This window comes from Myotis davidii, unplaced genomic scaffold (genome assembly GCF_000327345.1).
Source record: "Myotis davidii unplaced genomic scaffold, ASM32734v1 scaffold137, whole genome shotgun sequence".
NCBI lineage: Eukaryota > Metazoa > Chordata > Mammalia > Chiroptera > Vespertilionidae > Myotis > Myotis davidii.
In genome coordinates this window covers 325467-335184 of record NW_006288719.1, presented here as the reverse complement: position 1 = coordinate 335184, position 9718 = coordinate 325467, and the positions used below count along the sequence as shown (strand labels likewise).

At 37.4% G+C, this 9718-nt stretch overlaps 1 protein-coding gene across 1 annotated transcript in view; it reads left to right on the top strand.

Moving 5' to 3' along the window:
- The window catches only part of ZC3H12C (zinc finger CCCH-type containing 12C), a 55153-nt gene that overhangs the window by 8109 nt on the left and 37326 nt on the right, over positions 1 to 9718 (top strand). The window lies entirely within an intron of this gene.

Below are 9718 nucleotides of genomic sequence, written 5' to 3'. Positions count from 1 at the left end.
TTCAGAGAGGAAGGGAGAGGGAGAGATAGATAGAAACATCAATAATGAGAGAGAATCACTGATGGGCTGCCCCCTGCACACTCTCTACTGGGGATCGAGTCCAAAACCCAGGCATGTGCCCTGACTAGGAATCAAACTGTGACCTCCTGGTTCATAGGTCCATGCTCAACCACGGAGCCACACTGGCCAGGCCAGAATAACAAATTTAATGTCTGAATTATTATTTCTCTTTCTAGTATGAATGGAACACTATGAAGAAAAATTTTTTTCATACACTTTTGTGCTAATTTCACTGAGCATTTTTTCTAACAAGCGTTCTTTTTGTCAGCCTCTTCGTGTTTTCCCGTGTCTTGCACACCAGGACAGTTATCTAAAATCAGTAGTGTGCAGTGATTTAAAATCAGTAATATGAGGGCCATTGGAAGTATTAACTCAAGCATTTTGTTTTCCCATCTTATAAGAATTGGTATATAAGAAACTATTTTGTGACTTGACCATTAATAAGGATTCATATTTAGATCAAATTTATAATGAACAGAACTTTTATTGGGTGATAGATGGTTTGCAGTTCCTTTTGTATTATTTGCTGTATAGCATGCTTTATGTTTTCCTGAGTTCCTTTCCATTTAATATTCACATGCTACTATTACGCTCTCTTCTTGACCATTAGCAAGAACAGACAGACCTAATGAGAGGGCCCTGTTTTAGTTCTACCTAGTGCAATTATTCTTCATAGCCTAAATCTGTCCATTTCACTTTAGCAATGCTTTTGGTCAAGCAGCTTTGAGTTAGTTTGCTAAGCAGAATTATTTAATATTTAAAGAACAAGACATGCACCACCCTCAGCTTGCATGATGCACAGCCTGAAGGTGTGATGTGCAGATATCAGCACATACCCGGCAGAAAGTGGGGAATGTCATAGGGGAAGATTAAGTGCCGTGGCTCAGACGAGAGGAGTTCTGACTAGGCTTCGATGATGATGTTAATACTGCCATTACCAGACGAGATAAAGTGTCATTTAACTACCACTCAGTTGTGATGTAATTCTGAGAATGTCTTGTATATGTTTTATATAAAATTACATATTTTGGGTCCGTTTTTCCTCAGAGGTTCAGTTGTGCTTAATATAACTGTGTTTGTTAACATGGATGATATCATGTGCTTTCTACTTCTTGTAAAATCATGTATGCCTTTTTTTCTCAGGAATTGTCTCTCCACTACTTCCTCATATATTAGCTGTTCAGCATCCTATTACACAGCATTTCAGATGTGATTTGTATCCACTGATCTTTTCTAAGATTCCTTGTTCCTTGAGTATTTACTAGTTTCATAGGAATTTAAGATAATCTGTTTAAAGACTTATTTAATGAATTTTTTAAAATGCTGAATGGAAAGCTAATCACTGGGAAATATTTGAAGTCTAAGAATATGGGTCATATTGTCACTGAAAATGACTATAGAAAATTTCCTTTGTTTTTAGACCACTGGGAAGAAATGCAGTTTTTGTGCATTTATTTAGTATGTGTCTCTGAACCCTAAAGATAGTTGAGAGTTGTCTGCTCTTAGTGATAGGACACTGAAAGATTTTTTAAAATCAAACCCTAAGAATTTTTATTTTGAGGAACATTATCTTCTTTCTTTATTACAGAATTTTGTTTTTCTTAACTTTATATGTATTTTAAAAGTAGTCTTGCCCTAACCGGTGTGGCTCAGTGGATAGAGCGTCGGCCGGTGGACTGAAAGGTCCCAGGTTCGATTCCAGTCAAGGGCATGTACTTTGGTTGTTGGCACATCCCCAGTAGGGGGTGTGCAGGAGGCAGGTGGTCGATGTTTCTCTCTCATCGATGTTTCTAACTCTCTGTCCCTCTCCCTTCCTCTCTGTAAAAAATCAATAAAAAATATATTTTTTTAAAAAGTAGTCTTATCAGAGTTCATGTATCTGAATCCTTTTATCATGTTTTTTCCCCTAAGTAGTTCTTTATAACAAAACTTTTTATTGTTGAATATTGTTTGAGTGGGTCTTTTTCCTGCCTTAGGTTTGAACCCATTGAGAAATAGATAAAGGAGCCAAGCAGATGGACATCAAAATTGCAGGTCTTTTTCTGATAAAAGTATTGTAGACCATGACTTAAGATCACAGCATAAAGAGCTTCAGGGGTGGGCAAACTTTTTGACTCGAGGGCCACAATGGGTTCTTAAACTGGACCGGAGGGCCGGAACAAAAGCATGGATGGAGTGTTTGTGTGAACTAATAAAAATTCAAAGTAAACATCATTACATAAAAGGGTACGGTCTTTTTTTTTTTTTTTTTTTTTTTTTAGTTTTATTCATTTCAAACGGGCAGGATCCGGCCTTCAGGCTGTAGTTTGCCCACGGCTGGCTTAGTTACATTGAACCTCCAAGTTAGAAAGATTTAACCACTCCACCTTAGGCAGTGCTGGAGAGCAAAGCAACCGTGCACTTACCTGCACCTGGGCAGACCCCAGTGCGAAGTATGTGAGTAAGGGGTGGGCTTTGCTCTCACAGCTCCTCTTCCCAGACTTTCCCATCAGATCAGTCATCCTAGGTGAGGAGGCAAAGGCCGAATGTTACTCCAATAGACACCACTCTGGGTGGGAAGTGGAAGCCAGCGAAGGAGACTGTGTGAAAAGCTCTCTGTCATCGAGAGGGTTGGCTCACAGCGGCCTGGAATGGCGCAGGCAGCCCCAGTGGCAGAACCAGGGCTACCGAGCATTGCAAACAGCTGAGGGCTCTTTGATAAGCTCACCTGGTCACAAAAGAGGGAGAAAATCTAGCAGGGGAGCGATTTGTTTCTGTGAAGGCCTGCATCCCTGTTGGCAGAAACCTGTTGTTTTACTGGTCTTGTTTTTCACTCCGATGCCTTCTAAATGTCAGCATATTGCTGCACATCGGTTTTTTCTGTGTGGATTATGGGTGAGTAAATGGCTCTGCCCTCAAGAAGGTTCCAGCCTGATTCATCAATAAGTGCTAATGTTGTGCAGTATGGACTCTTCATGTTACAGGAGTTGGGCATCAATAAAAACTGAACTAGTCCAAGAAGGTTTTTATGGGGAAAATAAACCCTGAGCTGGGCTTAGAACAGCAGAGGTGATCTGTGTGGGTGAGGCAGTGCCAGGGAACACACAGGGTGACTTCACCTGGCTACCTTCCCCTTCAGTGAAATGGGGGGTAGCGATCACAGGGCCAGGAGGGGCCCAGGTTGTAGAAAGAACCTTAACAGCCAAGCAGAGGATCAGACTCATGGTTTGCTACTGAGACTGTCTTTAAGCATGAGAGTGGTTGGTGTCAGTGAAAGTTACTTTGGCAGGGATGTACCGTAACTAGGGGCTGCTCAAGGAAGAGGTAACTTAAGAAGCAAAAGTAAGCAAGGCCCGAAGAAAATAAAATATATTAAAGCTGTCATGGTCCATCCGACTTCCTAAATAGGGTAATCTAGAGATTAGAGTTGGTGCCTGATTGATTCTGCGCCCTTCTTTTACATCATGTGTATAAAAGGATTGTTTGGGCTGGGTGTTTGTAACTCTCAAAAATAAGTTTTTAACCTTTTAATTTTTTGGAGGACAATTGGTAAAACTTGATGTAATAATCTTCTATACTCTATAGTGTTATTGTTAGACTTAAAGAGATTGTACTAGTATATTAAAGGGGAACGAACCCGCATTAGGAGGCAGGTACCAGGAAGATGGCTTGGATCACTGACGGAGAATGGATTCCAAACATTAGCATCAAAGCTCAGGAGTTTCACGTTCAGACTTCAGCAAGCCTACAAGGTCTTGTCACATAGTTGAAGTTTCAGATGTTAGACACTACCTTGTTTCCTTGTTTCTTCTGGGAAACTGCACAGTCATTTACTGCGGTGACCAGGCTGAGCCAGCAGCTGTTTGTACCCGCTCTGCGGTGGAAAGTGGACTAGGGAAGTGTGACTAAGAGAGACCGACCAGGGCCGTCTTCTCACCTACAGATGTTGTAATGTGCTTAACGTTATCCAGTAGCAGCACAGATAGTCTAAATACCAGGGCAGGGTCTGATGAGCTTTTTCAGATCACCGCCTTTATTTGCTGTTGGCGAAAGCTTAATCAGTGCTGGAGATCAGGCTGCCTGCTGAGCTCTTCCTTCTCTCTCCTTCTTTGTGTTCACAGTGGCAGGAATTAGCGAGAGGATCCTCCTCCTCCTGAATTAAAGCTATAAAATAGTAACTATAGTAGCAAGGGATGAAGAGAAGAAAGAGAACCCAAGGGAAAGAAGGCTGTGTATTCATACTAAAGAGTTTCCTTTTTATACACAAAAGAAAAAGTTTGCAATCTGAATTCATAAATATTGACTGTAAACATTGATCTCTCCAGTCAGTGCATAGTTTCAGTTTTATTAGGTTTCAGTTTTAACTGCTTTGGATGAATATGTTATATTTTTCATTCTTATATTTTAAAATCAAACTCAGTTTTACCAGAAGTACATTTACTAAACCATATTAGCGGCCTTATTTATCTTTCTTCCCCCTTTCAGGGTTGATACTCATGCAATTGCAAAAAGAAGTAGCAGCATACCCCCCAAAAAGGAAATTAAAAAAAAGATAATTCTTATTTTCTTCATTTCTTTACATTTCATGTGCTTACCCAATATATAAAAACTAAATTCTGTGTAATCACTTTATAATTTGCAGTAAACTATAGAATATTAGAACCTATTTTGAGTGGGCCTATGAATTTAGACTGTGGACTTAACTACTGCAGAAGCATAACTGGAGCCCTTGGCAGAGAGAAAACAATGGTTCTTGCTTTAAAAATTAGTTTGTCATTCAGAACCCAATAATCTCATTTAGTTAAAAAATATTTTCAGATTTTTAACTTTCCTGACATTTTTGAGGTGGCATACCTTCAAGCTCTTTTGAGGAAAATATCTACAGACAAATGGTGAACTACTGTGTCATACTTTATATTTCCATTTTTTTCTGGAAACAATAATTTCTAGGCCTTTAGTAGGCATAAGGAATGCTCTCAGTGAGATAACTGAAAACTTTAACCATATAGAGTACATCTTCCTCTTATTGTGTACAGAGAGAAGAGCTTATTTATACTTTGGTGGCACAATAAGGATATGGCCAAGAGTCCCAACCAATATGATATTGTCCAAGTATGCACAAATGATTTTAATTATGAGTCGCCTCTGTATATGTGTGTGAAAGGCAAGATTGATTTTGACTGTTTGGGGCCCTAACCGAATTTTGTGTCTTTAGAGTCCATGACTAAGTGCATGAGGGAAAAGCCGAGGTTCTGCATAGGTCAGCCTGTGTCAGGAAATTGTCAGAGCACCTTCTGGCCTTTGCTCTTTTAATTTGCGCTGGAATGAAAAGGAGGTGCTCAGGTGTGTGCAGGTGCGTGTGCACACGCTGTATCACATAAGTAGGGAGCAGGACAGCCCCAGGTTTCCTTATTCCGTAGTAGGGAAATCGTCTCACAACATCCGATGGTGTTTACATTTTTATTGAATTTTTTTCATCATCAGAGGCCACTCAAGATATGACTTATGCAGCCTCAGAAGCAAGTAGTCCCCAGCATTGTAAATACTACAGTCTGAAACATAAATCAGGGATAACAAGCTTCCTCACTGAGGGGGCTGGGTTTTGTAGACTTTTATATCCTTCAAAAATACCACAATATTTCTTCTTTATAAAGTTAACTATTTGCTGAACTGGAATCTGAATATTACATCTTACAAATTTTATTAAGTACAAACACTTTTAACAGGTTTAAAGGTTTTGCTTTCACTAGTATCCATCATAAAATAATTTTACACTACCCTCTGACATACGTAAGATGGGCTGTCCTGGTGATTTTAGGTTGAAGTTAGTTTTGTCTAAATTGTGCATTTCAGATGAGTCATTTGGCACAAAGTTGCACAAAACTTGTTTTGACTTATTACACTGTACTTGAGTGAACTTACTTGATAAAATTAATTGTTTGTAAACCCTTAAACCTTTGTTTTTAAAATATTAGTGTCATCATCTCTTTTCCTCTTTTTATTGTCTTGCAACAAATTAACCAATACTTACCAATATTTTAGACCTCCCAGTATTTCCAGGGAAATAGTTTTATTATAATCTGTCTCATTTCACCAGTAACTCAATTATTACTGCAAAGGGATTGCTGCAGTCGTTAATTGCTACTTTGACACACATCATTTTCTTTCGTTCTCAAAAACAAAAAGCTGTACTAAAGAATAGCCTCAACTTTTTGGGAACATGCAACTTTTACTCCTTTAAATGTAACCGGTTTCTTTGTTCCATGCATTCTAAACAAGGAGGAAAAGCTGGCCTGCCCTAGCCAGGTGTTTCTTGTTGGCAGCCTGCTCCCTAATGACTGCTCTCAGAGAGCAGCTGCCTACCAGTCAGCTTTGTATGGCCTATTGTTGCCGCACACTCCTCGTTAATACACATGCTGCCCAGGGCAGACCCCAAGAGTGACATCAACTTGCTTATCTTAAAAACCTGGATGCAGGGTGCTGAGGTTGGCTTGCATCTGCCTGGCCAACTAATTGTGAGCTTTCTGGCCTATGATTGGCTGTTATTCCACCCGGTAGTAGGTTAAGCAAAGACATTGCCCGTCCATCTGTTCAACCATTCATTGTTTTTCTTGCCTGCCTGGAAGTCTGCAGCTAAAACTGTGTTAAGGAGTTACTGCTGAAGCTGCTACAGAAGCCAGTGTCTTTGTATTTTCCTGCTAACGTGAGTATCTGTGCTACTTCCTGCCTTGGAAGTTAAACTTTAGTAAATATTCAAAGTATTAACTTGAACTCTGTAAAGGATAGAAAGCACCTCAAATGAAAGCCTACAATTTACTACATAGTGCCGAAATACCAGAAAATTGAGTTCTTTCTGTAAAATATGTGAAGCAGGTTTTTTCACATTTTTATAATTCTGGAGTTTTATAATTAACTGCTCCATGAGCATTTGCCAGGTGTGAGGCGTGGCATGTAATCATTTGGTACTTAAAGATAAGTTATAACATGTTCTGATATTTCCGTAAACAACAAATTTAGATTTTTATCTTGTCACAATCTGATGTTTCTTATTGTGTCATTGTCAGACCTAGGTGCTGTAAAATAATAGTAAGATCTGATCGATTTTTCCATTGCCTTAAAAACCTAGCTTGGGGAGACGGATCGATATTTCAAACAGCTTGTTTTAAATGTGATGATTAAGCATCTTGTTACTTGGTCAGAAGTTTCAGTATCCACATAGAATTACTGATTTCTTCATCCCATCTTTTTTCTTTCCTTGCCCTAGTTTCAGATATTAGATTGAAGATGTCATTTCAAGAACTGTTGCTTTCAAGAGTTCTGTTATGGAGACGGGGGGGGGGGACAAAGACTTTCTTCTCTCAGTTGGGAGAGAAAGAGAGAGCTTACAGGGTTAAAAAGAGGTTTTCACTTCTACCACATGCCCTATTGTGTGAACATATGCATACGACTATTGAAAGTTTTCAGAAGATGGGCAGGCCACCAGTTGCTGGTCTCCTGCAGCTCCAGTAGACATCTGTTGCCCTAGAGCATTAACCAATCTGTTCAAAGGGACATCCCTCCTTTGTTAGCTAGAGGGACACAGACAACAGCACTCACTGAAATACAATGGTAATTAAATACACAGAGACTACAGCAGTAGGTATTTATTACATATTCATTATTTTATTTTTATTGTTCTCTTAGTATTACTTTTTGGATAACAACCAGAACCCACTTTATGGCTTTGTAACTTTACATTACAAACAAATAAATTGATTTAACAAGTTTATGGTTTAATATTCCTGATTAATATGAGGCTCTTTAGAATACAAAACAAATTTTACATTTGATTTGAGAAGAAGATTTTAGGATTATCCAAGTCATCTAATGAGAATTTTCAGAAAATTTCACTAAAGGCATCAACTTGCTAAGATAAAGTTTTGTTTTGTTTTGGCCATTAAAATATTAGTTATAGTTCTTCATCATCTACAAAATTATGAAAATTTTGGTTTTTTTCAACAAATAGTATTATTTGCTTTTTCACTTATTAGGCATTTAGCAAGAAAAATTGTTTTCATTGCCAATACAATTTCTGAAGGGAATCTATAGCTTTATCAGTATAGAAATCTGTTTTCAGACAATTATATTTTTGCCTAATACTCCTTGTGTTCATGAGTATAGTATGCAAAGGCCAGTTATAATGGATTCCTGATAGAAAGCTTAAAACTTAAGCCATATTTCTTGGATTGTTTTTATAACTATCAGAATATAAACTCTATGTTGCTGCTTAATGAACTGAGGAAAATTACCCTTTTTAGTTCAGAGTTGATTAAAGTTATTTATATATGTTGCACTTGAGTAAATACAAAACTTAAAAGTTAATAAATGGTGTAGAAATTAAGGAGAAAATATATTCTATTACCTTACCTTGAAGTTAGTTTTGTCTAAATTATGCATTTCAGATGAGTCATTTGGAACAAAGTTGCACAAAACTTGTTTTGACTTATTACACTGTACTTTAGTGAACTTACTTGATAAAATTAATTGTTTGTAAACCCTTAAACCTTTGTTTTTAAAATATTAGTGTCATCATCTCTTTTCCTCTTTTTATTGTCTTTCAACAAATTAACCAATACTTACCAATATTTTAGACCCAAAAAGTTGAGGCTATTCTTTAGTATAGCTTTTTGTTTTTGAGCCAATCATAGGCCAGAAAGCTCACAATTAGTTGGCCAGGCAGATGCAAGCCAACCTCAGCACCCTGCATCCAGGTTTTTAAGATAAGCAAGTTGATGTCACTTTTGGGGTCTGCCCTGGGCAGCATGTGTATTAACGAGGGGTGTGCGGCAACAATAGGCCATACAAAGCTGACCTTACAAGGTAAAAGTTATTACCTTACATGTAATAACTTTTGTGACATTATTAGAGTCTTTGCTATCTTTTCTTTTTCAAAATTATATTGATCATTTTTAAGGCATTAAACAAAAAGATCATATACCATTCTTTATCGTAAGATTTCTTTTAATTGTAATTTTTACACATTATGTTAGATTGGCAAGTACTGCAGCATATGAAAATATTTTTATCAGATTTTAAATCTTAGTATTTCAGTTTTTGAAAGATTTCAAGATATTGCTAAATTCTTTTTTTTTTAAAGTGCCAATATTAAGTTAGGGCAATCCTTTACTACCTTTACTAATTTCAAGTGAGTAAGGAAGCATTTTAGAGATTAAAGTCTAAAAAAACACACAAATCTTTACCATCCAGTTCAATACAAATCAGATTATTTCAGATTTGTATTATGCAGAGAGAGTAAATGCAGTTTATAGGGCTGGCAAATGAACTCAGTTGACCTTATTTGTACTAGTTCATATTTAGTCTATTGATTTATAGATACTAAAAATGATATAACTGTTTAATTTAAGATGATATTGAATAACTTTCTCTGAAGTAACCAATGAAGAGAGGCCTGTCAGTGTGAAAAAAAGTTAAAAACAAATCTTTTAAAAGAAACATTATTTTGCAACAAAATCAAATGTGTTTTTTTAAAGTAGGTTAAATCAAGCTTACATTTATCCTTAATATTAAAAATCATATTTGCCCACCTGGCCTACGTGGCTCAGTGGTAGAGCATCGACCTATGAACCAAGATGTCACAGTTCATTTCCCAGTTGGGGCATATGCCTGGGTTGTGGGCTAA